The sequence below is a fragment of the Panthera pardus genome, unplaced genomic scaffold, assembly GCF_024362965.1.
Source record: "Panthera pardus isolate Hobbes unplaced genomic scaffold, ASM2436296v1 HiC_scaffold_22, whole genome shotgun sequence".
NCBI lineage: Eukaryota > Metazoa > Chordata > Mammalia > Carnivora > Felidae > Panthera > Panthera pardus.
This window is the reverse complement of record NW_026526788.1, coordinates 55,981,375-55,997,373: the sequence shown is the minus strand read 5'-3', so window position 1 is coordinate 55,997,373 and position 15,999 is coordinate 55,981,375. Positions and strand designations below refer to the sequence as shown.

At 50.9% G+C, this 15,999-nt stretch overlaps 1 protein-coding gene across 2 annotated transcripts in view; it reads right to left on the bottom strand.

Moving 5' to 3' along the window:
* UBTD1 (ubiquitin domain containing 1) overlaps positions 1–15,999 on the bottom strand; it is a 53,100-nt gene that overhangs the window by 14,378 nt on the left and 22,723 nt on the right. The gene's annotated exons all lie outside the window — the stretch shown is intronic.

Sequence of the window (15,999 nt, the reverse complement as noted above, 5' to 3'; positions counted from 1 at the left end):
CTCTCCCAAGCCAGGCTCAGGCCTTGCATGCAGCTGTGCCTGACTCATTCTTTCCCCTTCTTCATCTACAGCCTGTGAATCACCAGCCCTGTCAGGCCAGTGTCCTCCCTGTTTCCTTCCCATGTGTTGCCTGGTCGTGACCTCTGTCCCTCAGGATGCAGGATGCAAGCCCTCTTCCCACCGGACCCACAGGCTCCCCTCCCCTGACCCCGTGGCGCGTGAGCATTCCACACCAGCCCTGAATCACACACTGCCTCAAAGGCATGTTCCCTGCGCACAGTGCTGCCCCTGAAACTTGACTGTCAGCTCCTGGAGGGCAGGCTCTCGAGAGGCAATACAGCGTGGCGTATCAAAAACATGGTTGCCTGGGACCCACCCCCAGGGACTCTGATTTCACTGCTATGGGATATGGCCTGAGCATCAGAAGGGTTTAAAAGCTCTCCCAGTGATTCTGATATATGGCCGGGGCTGAAAAGCACTGATCTGGAACCAGGCTGCCCAGCCTGGCTGGCCGCTCCGACTGTTTAATTAGGCCTCTGAGGGGGCCTGACAGGGAGGGTGCTCAGGGAGAACCCCAGGCCTGCCTGAGGCTGACCATCTGGACAGTCTTTTCAAGGCTTGAAGTCAGACTGGTCATCAGGTAAAAAAGTGGATAGCTCTGGGGACCCTGTGCCTGGAGAAACCCAGCTGCACTGTCCAGAGGATATGGCCTAAGCCTCTGCTTGCAGAAGGGACAGAGTAAGCCAAAACAAGAGGCTTTGGAGTCAGACAGCTTGGACTAGCTACCTACTCTCCTTACTAGCAAGGAGGGCCCTTCCCCTCCTGACTCTACTCAGCCCGGAGCCTCATCTCTCATGCCTCCCATGTGTGGCCAGCACCCAGACACCCTCCTCTGTAGACACAAGATTCTTCTTCCAGAGCTGAGCCACAAACTTCTGGAGAGAAAATGTGCAGCTCCAAGGCAAGGAGGACGGTAGGAGAGCAGAGGGAGGGAGGTCCTATTTCCTAAGAAAATCTCCCACCCCCTCCCCAGCTGCTCTAGGCAAGAAGAAAGGAAAAATCTGACTCATCAGTGCTGTGTGACTCACAGGCAGACAAAACTTACTTGCCAGACTGGCAGGGAGGAGAGCCTGCTGCTCCCACCACAAGCGGGGGCCATGGGCAGGTAAAGCCCATCCTTCTATCCCCGCTCACCACCAGCTCCAGGCCTGGGTGGCTGGCCTGGCAGGAGTGCCTGGCTCAGCTTGGTCCCCCCACAGCCACACCCTCTTGTGGTTGGTTTAGTAACTTACTACCAAGGGGCGGGGCTGGGAAGAGTAGAGAACTGAGGCTGGGAACACAGAGAGGTGATTCTGGAATCAGAGAAGACCTGGGCCTGACTCTTAACTTCGCCCTCTCACAGGTGTGATCACAGGCAGCTGAGCCTCTTGACCTCAGTTTCCACATCCATAAAATGGGAACAATAATTCTTAGAGGACTTTTGAGGATTAAATAAGACCTTACATGTAATCTCCTAGTACTGCATGAGGCACAAAGTAGGAGCTCAAAAATGGTAGTTTTTACTAGGCGTATAAATGCTAGATTTAGGATTATAAAGAGATTGCTTTTTACATCATTTCACTTAATCTTTACAACAACCCTATATGGCAAACATTACTACTCTCGTTTTCCAGATGAGACACTGAGGTTCGGGGACCCTGGGGCAATGTGAAGAATCCAGTGAGGGGTTTCATATCCTCATTCCCAGCCCAGTGCTGGTCTCAGACCCTGTCCCACATGCCACGTCCCAGGGCAACGAGAAGAAGCCCCTGGCTGTGTCAACACGCACACGGCTGACAGGCACAGCACCAGCTCTGCCTCCAGCCCAGGTGGGAAGGCCTAGCTGGCAACACTACTGACCAGTCCTGCATCCAGTATGGCATTGATGCCAGTCCTGCCCTGCCTCCCACCCGGCCTGGCTCGACTCGAGCCCACGTGGTGCCTCCGGAAATTCACTCGCTAATGCCTGTGTGTGTGTCAGCCTCCACCCCAGGCTGTGAGCTCCTCAAGGCAGCACCTGGTCTTGTTAGCGCTGGCATCCGAATGCCCGGCCCCTAGCCTAGAGCCAGAGAAGCAGTACAGCCGGGCTGCCAAAAGCCTCAGATTCCAAACCTGAGATGCAATGCCACTTACTTGTATGACTTGGGCCTGTTCTTTACCTCTGAGAACCTCAGTTTCCTCGTCTGGAAAATGGGGCTAATAACAGTCGCTACCTTCAAGTCACGATGAGAACTATGGTGATAACTGTGCTAATAACCAGTTGTAACTATGGTACTAACAATCACGACTACTATGTATTAAGTTCTTATGCCAGACACTGTCCTAAGCCCCTTCTATGAATCAAATCGCCCAACCCAAAGGTCATACGGCTAGGTGGCGGGCTGGTTCTGAAACCCCCACGACATACAACCACCTCCCTCCTGAGTGTCAGGTGCCTGGTATGACTTAAGTGCTCAGTACTTAGAAGCTAGTCTAGCAGATGCTTAGGAAGCATTTCTAAGATGAATCAATGAATGAACCTCTTTCAGTCTAATTTCATTTCCATCCACAAGCATTTATTATCGAGTCCTCGTCTGCGTACAGCCTGAGTTATCTGAAGCTCTGTGAAATATAAAGTATAAAAGGAACAAATAAAAAAAATTATAAAGCAAGGCCTCCTCACCCCTCTACAGGAGGGTAACGAGATCCAGATTGCTGGAGCGAGAGGCAGTGATCCCAACCCTGTCAGTTCCATGCCCCTCCCCCTTCCTCAGGGAAGGTTCCAGTCGGGAGGCGCCAGGTCCTCAGGAGAAGAGGGGGAGGAAATGGCCAAAGGTGCTTGCTGTGCCTGGCCTTCCAGGGGTAGTTGTGTGGAAAGCCCTCAGGGCTGCCCAGCTACCTCATCCACAGCTGTTTGTTTTGGCAACGCCTGAGAGGTGCCCCGATGGGAGGGCAGGGAGCTCACAGTGGCTGATCAGCCTCTAGGAGCCGGCCCTGGCATCCATATGGAGGGGCAGGGGGAGGCAGAGCCTCTCAGTTCTCCCACACAGCACCACCCTGCCTCCAGTCCCCAAGGGCAGGCTCCCAAACTACACAAGGAGAGGGTCTCCTCAGCCAGCCGCAAGGGAGCGCTTTTCTAAGCAGCAAAACCCCTATTTCAAAGAAAACAGTGAATGGCTTTCAGAGAAGCCCACTTACCATGTGAGGCTGATAGAGTAGATCTGGTGTGGGGGCTTGGGGGTAACACCCACGGGCCCTTCCCTGCCGGCACTTCCCTGACATCTCCAGGAAACCCCAGGCTCCCAGCTGCACTGTCCACCAGGCCTCTCAGGGACAGGAACCCTTCAGGCGTGGCTCCAGGGCAGCTCTGTTCATGCAGCTATGAAGGTTGCATACCTCAGCCCCTGTGACCTGGGACAGCCCCTCTCACCCGGGACCCTACCCATTAAATGAGCAGGTGGGACTAATGGATTCAGGACGCCTTCTAGCTCTAAGACTCCATTCAAATCCACCCCGAGGAAAGGCCTGCATGGGGCTCCTGAGGGACACAAAGACAGCTAGCTAAGGCACGACGCCTGCCCTCCAAAAACTCACAGTCCCTGCAGAAAACTGCAAGGCAAACCATGTGTGTGATGATGCGAAGTGCAAGTGCACGCGTGCGTGAGCACACACACACACACACACACACACACACACACACGAAAGACGTACAAGATTCTTTGTAAAAAATGCTGCAAGGGTCAGAGGGGAGACTCTCAAAAACCCAAGGGGACCCTGCTGAAGTAGAAACTGCTCAGTCTCTTCCACAGTCACCTACCAGTGCCAGGCACTGCGGACATGCAGACGGGCATGACAAGTCCCTGACCGGACAGGCTCCTGTCATCATCTGGGCAGGGATGGAATCACACCAATGATGCACGACAATCCGTTTTGGTTTTGTGCTACATTATGTGTCATGCTCACTGTTTTGAAAATACTTGAATGTGTAATTTAGGAAACCTTTGTAATGTGTTACTCTGTGGCACATTAAAAAAATAAACAAATGCATAATAAATAAATGATACATGCAAATTTTGTTCAAAGAACACCCCCACCCTCACCCCCACCCCCACCCCCAAGCAGGCAAACTGCTACACACTAGAGCAGAGGTATGTGGAGAACATATTGGGAGCCCACACCCTGACCGATGGGGCCTCTTAAGCATTTGCCAAAGGGGTGGGCGGGAGCTGGGCTACATCCTCTCCACGGCTTCCAGCTCTGACCATGTGTGACAAGGACTCTGGAAATAAGCAGGCTCCAGCTGGCTGAGGGCAGGGTGGGGGCAAGCCTCACCCTCACTGCCGCATTTCTGACTTCCCACCTCCACCCTCTGCATACAGTGAACTGTCCCACTTTGGCCTCTGCTGCTGCGAGAAGAAGAGGCAGCTTCCAAGCTCTGGGCCTCAGTTTCCCTCTGGGGTAATGGTGGTGGCAGAGGAGGTGAAGCATCCCTGATGGAGGGTCCAGATACAAGAGGACTAGTCACACGCAGAGCCTATCGGCTGTCTGTGGAGTCAGTCCCCAGCCCCCATTCTCTCTCTCTCTCTCTCTCTCTCTCCTGCCCCTGATGCTGATAGGTCTGGCCTGGGAGCAGCCCTGCTGGCCGGCACCCAAGTACACGGGACCCTGCCACCCCACCCCCAAGGTAACCCAATTCTTCCCGGTCAAATGACAGCTGGAGGTGGGGCCATGGAACCCAAGGCGGGAAGGGCAGTGATAACTGGCTCGCAGGGTGGTAAGGCCCAGACAAAAGGGTCATGGCCCAGATTCATTTCAACACAATTCCTCAGCACCCACTATGTTCAAGATCCTGCCAGGCACCCGAGGGACCTGAGGAAATGAGGATGACATTTTAATTACCCTAAGTGCGTCTCAAGGTTTAAAGAGCACCTCCTCAGAGAGGCCTTCCCTGATAATCTAACTAATGGCTCCCCTATTCTCCACCCCAGCCTCCTTTCTCCTAAGCAGTGTCCATCCCAATTCTGCTGGGGTTTGCTTACTCGTTCCTCCATCTCCCCAGTGAGCAGTATGACAGCTGCTCAAAGGCCGGGCCCTGCTCTCCTCCACAGTGGCACGCAGCACTTCGCTTACCGAGTAGGTCCTCAGTATTAGGTGAGTGAATGAATGAATGAATATATGAGTGACTATACCACCGGACAAGCAGGAAGTGACATAAAAAACGATTCAGAGGGCTGTGGGGAAGCAAAGAAGGGAATGGGCACATCTCTGAGGCTCCATGGAGGAGGTACGACAGATATCGGGAGCTTGGCCTGCAAGGAGGGTGGAGGAGAAGGGGTTCCAGGCGGAAGGTACAGAAGTAGCACAGACCTGGAGTCGGGACCGGATAACAAGAGCAGGCCAGCAAGATGGGCTGAGGCCCGGTGAGTCTGCCTGGACCCTGAGAGGTGCCCTGCTCCTTGCCCCACTGGCCTCTTACTAAACACTGGTGTGCACTCTTTGCTGATAAAGGCAGGACTACATAAACATCTGAGCACAACTCTGCAGCATGGTGACCAGGGGTCATTCCTAAATCAAATGTTACCTGTGGCACCCACCGGCCTGCCTGCTTTCTTCTTTTCTGGTTTCCTTTGCCCCTGGCTGACTAGCTCTGGTTCTAAACATCTGTGCCACCACCAGGCACAGTCCCCTGCTAGGGGACTGAAGGGCGACTCCTAACCTTGTGATGACAAAGACCATTGATTACCACTCCCCAATCCCAGGTCTCAAAAGAATTTTTAACTACATTTAGATTATTTTTTTTTAAATGGAAATGCTCAAGCCGTATCTGTCCATTTAAGCCTCTGGTCAGCATACAAAAACTAGAGGTTCACACTGAGCTGACAGAATGCCAGAAAAGGCGTTCTCAACGTTTTGCTCAACCTGGAAGGTTATGAATTCTCTGTGACTCAGTTTCTCAAGGTCAGGAGATGGGGCAAGAACAGAGGTAAGAGATATGGCCAGAGGGAAGAAGACTGAGTGGGAAAACCCAGAATCCCCCAATCTGTAGATCCAGGTGAGATTTCCTACACTGCACACAGTCTTCCTTTCTTAAGGGACGAGGAGCCCGCGAGTGGTGGGGGTGGAGCGGGGCAGTGGCAATCCTGGCCAATTGAGGCTTTCAGTACAGTGTTTTAGATGTTGCCTTGGTGGAACAACCTGGTGGGGGCGGGGAAGCTGCCAAGGAGGACTGGGAGCTTACCACCACTTCTGCTTTGGGCAGCAGTCTAGATCTCGAGAAACTGCCAGGGGTCAGGCGGTGGCCCCTGGAGGCTGTGTGCTTCCCAGGAAAGCCGGCAGCTGGAAATAAGCCCAAATTTATAACAGGCTGCATTAACATCTGCAAAGAAAAATCCAGGGTAACACACACCAGCCTTTCCACTGGAGGGATGGGGTGATGGGTCTTTTACTTTCGAGGGTAGGTATCTGTGCGTCTGGCATTCTTGCTGAGCACCTTTGCTGTAGATATCTTTGCGGTGTTTCCACCGCAAACATTTTCACCACATAACTAACTGGCTGTAAGGCAATTCTGCCATATAACATAAAAGAATGAAGAATAAAAGAGGAACATTAAAAAGGGCACAATTAAACATGAAAAAATTAATAAAATTGCCATAAGGCAATTGTGCCATAAAATATCAAGTCATGAAAAATAAAAAGGACATTCATTAAAAAGGACATAACGGGACGTGGAAAATGGATAACAAAATTAAAAAGACTTTACTGCGAAATATAAAATATTTTAATACATTTAAAATTTGTGTAGATTCATGGCAATACTAAGCAAATATATATTATGGATTGTACCTAAGCACTTGTCTTCAAAGTCTCTGTTCACAGTATTATGTTTTTTTTTTTTAAACTAAAGTTCCTTCCTTCATTAAAGAGGTATCAAGGTCCAAATACAATTCACCCTTGAACAACATGGGTTTAAACTGCACAGGTACACTTACATGCATATTTTTTTCAATAAACACAGTACAGTATTATAAATGGATTTTCTCTTAAGATTTTATTTTTTTTTTAAAGTTTTTATTTCAATTCCAGTTAGTTGACATACAGTGTTACATTAGTTTCAGGTGTAGAATATAGCGATTCAACACTTCCATACATCACCCTGTGCTCTTCCTTAAGATTTTCTTAACACTTTCTTTTCTCTAATTTATTTTATCGTAAGAACACAATACATAATACACATAATATACAAAATATGTGTTAATCAACTTGCTTATGTTGTCGGTAAGGTTTCTGGTGAACAACAGCAGGCTGTATTAGTGGATAAGTTTTTGGAGAGTCAAGAGTTATACACGGATTCCTGACTACGTAGGGGGTCAGTGCCCCTAACCCCCACGATGTTCAAGGGTCAACATACTAGGATGCATGTTTGTTACAGAGCTTTGTATTATGTTGTGAAAGTCTTCTACACTGTTGTTTGTTCTTGGCAGATTGTCCCACGTCTGCTGATAGACGTTCCAAAGTTCTATGGGAAATACGGAGGTAATGCGTTTGTAACTGAGCTTTGGCCATTATGACTGGCATGTTACCGTTGTCTAGTACAGCCTGGTGCGCAGTCTGGCTTCACATTCTACTCCACACTTCCAGTGAGGTTTATCACTGTATTTTCTATCAAGTCTGTGTACGGAGTTGTCATCACCCCCTACTTTAAGACCATCCATCTACTTGTCATGGCATAGACCACTATGAGGGCTAGCTGAGGTTTATATAGACCATTATGAGGGCTAGCTGAGGTTTACATAATATAAAACTAAGAGCTTTGCCAATGGAGAAATGAAAACAAACTGTCAGTTATTTTATCTTTTATGGCAAAACTGCCTTACAGTCAATTAGCTATGTAACGAAAGTGCGGCAAAAATGCTCACAGCAAAGATGTCTATGTCAAAACTATCTAGAACAATACGTGTGTGTGTGTATTAACTTTAAACCAGAATATTCTGTGTGTTCCTCAAGCTTTGTTTCAACATGGTTTGGTAGAAAACTTTATGAGCCTTACGGGGAAAAGCAATAAAAGATCCTTGTCATGACAAGGCTGAAATGGCTCAGCCAGGACCGTGGGTGTCTTCTACCCACAAGGCACCTCTAAAGAAAGACTCTTTCTAGCTGTCCTGGATCCAATAAAGCTCCTATTTAAGCCACTTTGAATGAATTGCACCGCAAATAAGCTATAAGGGCAGGGCTGGCCTAACACATCTCGAGAGCCCCAGGGCTCAAGCCAGTGTCTGGCACACAATAGGTGCTCAATAAAGGCTGAGACACGGACCAGGGAATGGATTACACGGGAACGGGTCACCTGTGGGGTGATGAGAGAACAGGGCTCCTGGGAAGAGGTGAAGGTGAGACGGGAAAGGAGGCAACAGAAAGAACCTGCCAAAGGCAGAAAACGGCGGACTTCCGGGTGGAGCCGTGCTTAGGTCTTTGTCTCAGGGAAAGGCAGACAGCTGGGTGGCCAGGAAAGGCCCTGCCTGCAGAGTTTCCCAGAGTAGAAGGCCGCAGGCCTGCCCCATCTGGGACAGCTGAGCCATGGCCCACATCACCTGCCCTCCCCGAGACCAGTCTGACTAGGGTTTAAGATCTGTGTCAAGCAAGAGCTGAGTCAGGCTTCAGGGGAGGGGTGGGGGGAAGGACTAGAAGAGGGCAGGGAAGACAGGTCAGGCCTCATTCTCTCAGGTGTGCTCCACCAGGGAGGTTGGGCAGAAGCAGCCTCCTCATCCTCCCCCTCTACTCCTAGGGCTTGAGAGAAAGGTAGGCTCCCAAGTTGACAAAACCCAGGAGAAAGCAAGGCCCTGGGAAGGCTCCCTTGCAGACAGGAGACAGCTGGTAAATGTGTTAGGAGGAGACCACCTGTTTTGCCCCAAGCCTCCTCCCCACCATGGGTCCACGCAGACAGGCATGGATCCCGGCAGCAGGGTGGGGAGGCGGAGGCGGAGGCGGCAAACCCCGGGCAGCAGGAGGTATCTGTTTTCAGCAAGGCCACCAAAGGGACAGGGAGGGAGCCCCGCGGGCTCAGCTCCTGCTGCTGGGCTGCTGGAAAAGGCAGCCTCTCGGTTTCAACTCAGCTGGAGGTCAAGAACTGCTGAGGCTGGCAGCCCTGCTGGGGATGCTATTTGCTTGCAAGTGAGCATCTCGTCGCCGTGGCGACCCAGGGCAGCACCAGCCAGGAGCCAGCCACAAGGCCGGAGCGGAGCTCTCCAGGCTCTAACACTGGCCTTGACCTTTCTAGCTGGGACAGCTGATGTGAAGGAGTCCACTGCCTTCTCTGGACCTGACCATGGCCCATGCAGACTGCAAAGATGCACAGGACTCTGTCTTGCTCTCGGAAGGGCCCAAGACACACCCAGAAACAAGAACACAAAATCAGAAAGTGATGAAGGCCACAAGAGGCATGAACAAGGACTGACATGGCTTTAAAGGAGAGCTCACCTTGACAGGGAACATAAAGGGAAAAAGACAGCATCAAACAAACAAGCAAACACGTATCCTCTTGTGGACGACTCCAGCTGCTTGGTTAGGTCCAGAGCCAAGAGACCGCAAACTTAGAGCGCGTTGGTTTGGGGTGCTCCTTCTGGCTAGCTGCTTTCCCTGACCCAGTCAGTCCCCCTACGACCTGCTCCCCAACCCTTGGTGTCCCACTTGGCTGCCCTGCCTCACCTCTTGCCTGCCAGGTGGCTGACTACCCAGTCACTAATATCACAATGCCCCTTGTGGCCTTGTCCCCACCTCAGCTCAGCTTTTCTGCTCTGGACCCATCTGGAGACTACCTTGTGGTGGCAAATCCTTACCAAAATCCCATCACATTTCTAACCTGGGGTCCTGGAAACCACAAGGCAGCCTGCTTCTTGCCTAGGAATAGCCCGCGGCAGTTTCTGAGGTCCCCAATCACTGGGCAGTTTCTTGGAGCACCAGAATACTGGTGTGCAGAACGGGTCTAAGGGTCAACTTCTGGACTTGATGCGAAATCAGCCCCAGAAGCCAGCTGAAGTCTGCAGCCCAGGGCCTGGCCCCAGGACTCATAGCACTGCACACAGTTAGGGCTCCTCTGTCCAACTGCCCTTCTTTTTATTTCTTATGTGGTTTAAAAGGTGGCATAAGCTAAATGGAGAAAAAGTATGCAATAGAAACAAAAAGAAAAAGGTTTAAGTCACCCAAATCCTAGCGCTTAACAAAAACTGGCAATAGCATGTCGAGGGATTTTCTTCTGTTTTTCTCAATGCATACACTCATTGCAGGGACCACATGGGGTGTATAATCCAATACTATTTTTATTTTTATGGTATGTCCTCAATACTATTTTTATTTTAATCTGATGCCAGCTGCCATTCCAGTGATTTGCATCCCCTGCTGCTGAACAGATTTACCTGCAGAAATTCCATGAAAATGCAGATGTTTGGGTTCCACCCCTAGAGATCAACTCAGGAAATAAAGGAAATCCAGAGTAAATAAGATGGTTTTTAAAATTCTGCTGATTTTGTAGAATCACTGAATAAATATTTATTGAGCACTCACTATCTGCTGGGCCCTGTACAGGATACATTTCTTCATAACAGAAAGCTTGCATCATTCATTCATTCATTCATTCATTCAAGAAACATGAGTTGAGCTTCTCCTATGTACCAGACTCCAATATGGGGAACAGGGACACAATTTTAATGAGATGGGCTCTCAAGGTCAGAGGTACTAATAGAGAGAGCCATGTAAGGAGATAATAGAAACCAATGCACAAATGCATGTGCTGCGAAATACACAGAATCATGGGGACACAGGAGATGGGATCTCACCCAGCCTGTGGCAGGTCCTGAAGTCTGCTCTGAATCTAAGGCATGAGCAGGGGTTAGCCAGGCAGAGGAAACAATATGAGCAAGGGTGCAGAGGTGATCAAGGTCCGGGAAGCATAAACAGTGCTGTTGGAATGTACCATGCAAGGTAGCAAGTGGCCAGGTCACGAAGGGCCGTTAGGCCAGTGAAACAGGGTGGACATTACTCCCTAAGAGATGGGAGACCTGTAAAAAGGTGAAGCAGAAGAAGGTCGTATGTTTGTGACAGCTCACTCTGGAATCCAAGTATAGGGTGGGCTTCAGGGGCCTGGACTGGAGGCAGGAAGACCACTTAGGAGGGTGCTGCATTAGCACAGGAGACATGGTGAGGGCCTGCACTCACATTCCGTTGAGTGGCTCTTATGTAGCAGGCAGAGTTTTAGCGGGGATGGAGATAAGGGATGGATCTGAGAGGTACTTGAACTGCACATTTAGATGATTTCTAATTTTTCACACTGCATACATATAGCTTTGCACATGCTTCAGCTTATTTCCCTATGACACAGTCCTCGTGGCAGAATTTCTAGGTCAAAGGTAGGGATATTTTTAAGGTTCTTGGTGCCCTTTGCCAAACTGCTTTCCAGAAAGACCGTATCAATTTTCATTTCCTCCAGCAATGCACAAGAGTGCCTATTAGACCCTCTCAGCATCCCCCACCCCCCAAAGAAAGGCAGAGGTAAGCTCACATCCACCCCATCACTACAGAGTGAATCCTCTGCTTGACCCAAACAAAACGACTATGTCCAGGAATAGGCTTTAAGAATGCACACACAGGGCACTGGGCTGAAGGGTATGTTGCTCTGGAGATAGGCTAGGGCCAGGAGAGGGGCACTCTCTCCCTGCTCCAACCTATCTTCCTGATGTTGCCAGTAATTCTCTCAGCAGAGATCATGTCGTTCCCTCTGCTCAAGAACTTTCCAAAGCTCCCCACTGCCTACAAAATAAAAGCCAAACTCCCTAGTGTAGAAATCAAGGTTTCCCCAAAATAGGATCTGCAGTACAGATTTCTATTTACTCACTTATTCCTTCAGCAAATATTTGAGTGCTTGCTATTTACCAGGTAGTATACAAAAAGACCTTGCTCTCAGGGAGCCTCCACTCCAGTGGGAGAGACAGACAATGCACAGGTCAATATAGATGCACCAGGTATTTATATGTTATGCTAAATAAAGCAGGAAAATGAAGTGATGAGGAGCGCACAATTGTAGAAAGGGTGGCCAGGGAAGGCAGGTGCCAGGAGACAGGTGCAGAGGCCAAGATGGAGACAGGAGTGAGCCATGAAGATCTCTCCCACTACACTCAGCCCACACCTGAGCCACCAACCTTGCATGGACTTCCAAGTCTCCATGTCTTTGCCCTCAGCCTTCTCTCCTGAAGATTCCCCTCCTGGCCCTATTGAAGGGGAAACACTTCTGTGCCCAGCTTGAACGTCACCGCTTCTGTGAAGCCCTCCTGTCTCCACAAGCCAAACCTGCTCACAGCACTCCACTTCCATCTCCTGGTCTGTACAGCTGCCTGCATCTTAAGGCCACGCAAGGCCTTTTAGCTCTGTATCTGCCGTGCCTCACACACAAGAACGAGGAAGCTCTACGTTGGCACTTAAACCCAGTCTGGTCTCCACACTTGCCCTCCAGACAACACTGAGCTGCTAAAAGGCAGGAACTGCCTTCCTCAGCTTCTGATGCACCCAGTTTGTACAGCCTAAAATCTGGTGTACAGATGTTTGCCAAAGAGGGAAGCGTTGTGTGCAAGTTATCGAAGAGAGAGGGCAATTACTGGCAGGGAGACATTTTTCTCTCAGCACACACAAATGAAAATACTCTCCACCTTTGAGGCAAGATTTTTAGTGGTCTATCCAAGTACATCCTCACCTCCTCCTTGGAAAGAAGCAGTCCAGCTGGACTACGTTTCCCAGACTCCCTTGCAGTCAGGGTGGCCATGTGACTACATTCCTGCCAACAGAATGTGAGCCGTAGGGACACGAGCCATAGAGGACCTGGTCCCAAGGACAGTGGGCATGCCTCCTCCACCTTCTCTTTTCCCTTCTGCTGGTCGGAACCCAAGTGGGCTGGTAACCCAGCTTCAACCACGAGGACGATGTCCTGTGATGCGGCGACAACCCAAAGGGACTGGATACCAGAATGACCACAAACAGCAGAGCTGCCCCCTCACCTGGTCTGCTCATGTCGGGGACGTCAGGGCCATTATGTGAGACAGAAAACTTAATTTCTCATTCCTTAAGCCACTGCATCATTAGGCCCCCCTTTTACAGAAAAAACAAAAACAAAAACAGCCTTACGTTAGTGAATGCACTCCTGTTACAGCAATGGGATGTAAGTCTGCATCATCCTTAAACACCTTTCTCAGTGCCTATGGGGGAATGGGGAGTCCTGACCTCTGGACAACCCACTAAGATCCAGCAGGGTCAGGAGAAGAGGCGACACGAAGCAGTTGTACAAGTCAGGGCAAAAGTTCTGGAAGAACACGTAAAGAGGCACAAACGGGTGGAAGAGCACCATGACGAGAATGAGGAAAAGGCAGCAGCAGAACCCACGAGAGGGACCAAAAAGACAAAACTGGTCCTCAAGGTTTAAAAGCCTGAGTCCTGTGGGTAAGAAAGGATTTACGGGAAGAAGAACCAAATGCACACAAACATTTATTCTAGCCCCTCTGTGGATTTCCTCACACTCATCCGGCTGGCTGTCACCAGGTGGAAGAGGAGAATAAGAGAAATGGGGAAGGAGTCGGCCCAGGAGGTGGAGGCATCATCTCACTGACACCACCTCCCACGAAGGAACCAAGGAACCAGGGAAGCTGTGTCTTTGTCAGTCACGCGGGCCCCCAGAGAGCAACAGTCCTGCCCTAATTCTGGGTCTGCTACACCTAGCGCCATCTCTCCTTCATCCCGCTCTGGACACCCACCAAGTCTCTCCTGACCAGAAGGTACAAAGGTAGAAGACAGCTACTGCCTTCCCGCAGCCCCCAGGTCCCTGAATCATCAGCCCAGCCATCCCAGCTCCGCCGGGCTCGTCAAGCCCCTGACAGCTCTAGCCCAGCTTCTGGAACCATCACTAGTGAAGAAACAGTGAAGAAGACAGAGGCCCTGCAGAGGGGAGGTACAGATCAGGGGGAGGAGCTTGGGCTCTGGAGCCAAGCAGAAGATTCGCATGCTGACCCTGCCTATTAACCCGCCCTGTGACTCTGAGCAAGCTTTAGTTCTCAAATCTGCAAGAGAGAGATGATGCCACCTCACAGGGCCACTGCAACGATAAACTACAGTACATATGTAGGAGAGAAGATGCTCCACAAACGCTAATTCCCTTCCATTACCCCCACATGTCCTCCTCCTTGTTGGCCTGCCTCGATCCATAAAATTCCTGTTGCCGGACTCGTCCTTCAGGATGAAGGCACTGTCGTGAAATGTCCCTGTGCCATAACATGTCACCTACTGCAAGGGCCAATTAAATGTTCTGGGCAGGCTAGCAGGCAGGCATCCAGAGTGTCTGGTGGAGGCTCTGATGTTAAAGCTCCCAGGTGCAGACAGGAGCTGCTCTGAAGTGGGGGGGGGATGGTTGCCGAGCCCTGAAGGAGAAGATGTTATAGAGAAAGATGATATGTTAAGGACGCTAAAGCGTAAGAGCTGGGAATCTCCAGGCGGGCAGAGCTGGAAGGTGGAACAGCTCAGGGGTGCCTCACAAGAAGTAAAACAGGAAAAGCAGAAAAAGAAGAAGACGGGGAGGTGAAAGCCCTCGAAAGGAGAATTAGGAAGAAGTCACCAGGGTGGCCCCAGCCCCTGGCAGCAGAGACACTTTGCTGTCGTACCCTGGCCCCCCTCCAGATCCCTCCTCCAAGCTGCTATGTCCCATTCCTGGCACCATATGGCTCCTATGTGTCCATCCCCACCCTCACCCTACCAGCCAGGTACATTCTAAAGAAGGAAGCCAAAAGCTTTGACCTTGCTGTTTGGAAAGGGCTTTCAGAATCTTGTTGTAAAGCGTGCTTAGAGTCAGGAAGGAGGCAGAATGTACCTAAGCAGTGAAGGACAAGACTGAGCATCTCCGGGGTTGTGTTTCCCGCCCGGCCACACATTTGGGACGACCTGGACAAGGCAAATGCCCTCTCTTTGACATTCACCACACTGTAAGAAGGGTCACGAATGCTCACCACGGACTCAAATCCCAGGAACAGAAACAGGAAAACTTCACAAAAAGAAAGCAGACCTGCTCCTGCAGAACCAGCAGGTGGGAGCTTAGCCTCACCCAAGCTCACGGAGTGCAGACGCCTCTCACAAGGCCACAGTGAGGGGCAGCAAAGGCAGCACACCGGGACACGCTCTGTAGAGGGCTAGGCCAACGCAAGGAAGGACGGTCTCCTCATGAGAGCCATCAAAAGCTAGCTTTGCTCAAGGAAAGCCTGGCTGACTGCCTGCAGGGTGCTGAGTGGAGCAAACCCCACACTGAGTAGGCAGCGGACCACATCACCTTTACGGGCTCTTCCAGCTCTAATGTCCTGCCACACGCTCTGGCACTAAAGAGGCCAGCTCATCAATGTCTTGCAGGGCTCAACTTCAGTCAGCTCTCAGGCAGTTTACAGCCTTCTGTGGTTTACAAAGGGGCTCCCACCCACATCAACTCACTTGATGTCGTGACAGGGGCTCTAGAACCATATGGCACCCCTCTGCATCCTAGAGCCAGCCGCATGGCCACAGGAAGTCAGTGGGGCAAAAGAAAAATCAAATCAAAGGACAATCAGTGCAGTTTTGCAAACCCCTGTAGCCCCAGGAGCCCACAGGAAGTGCACCCACCCCGGTCTTCCCTCCCCTGAAATTCATCCGAGTGCCAGCCTCCGTGCCAGGGTCCAGAGACCAGGTGTTGTGTGGCCTGTCCCACAGGGGGCCAGGCACATGCTGTTGCTACCCAGCTCCTTGGACCCGGACCCTGTCGCTGGGGCTTCAGGGAGAACAATGGAACAGGAAACAAGAGAGCTGGGCCAGGATGATCCGGGAAATCTGGGTGCTGCTGCTTGTGCCTGTGTGAGGGTGGACCTCACAGCTCCGTTCAGAAAAAGGCCCTACCAGGCTGCTTCGACTTTAGCACAAGCAGATCCCACTGGAGCA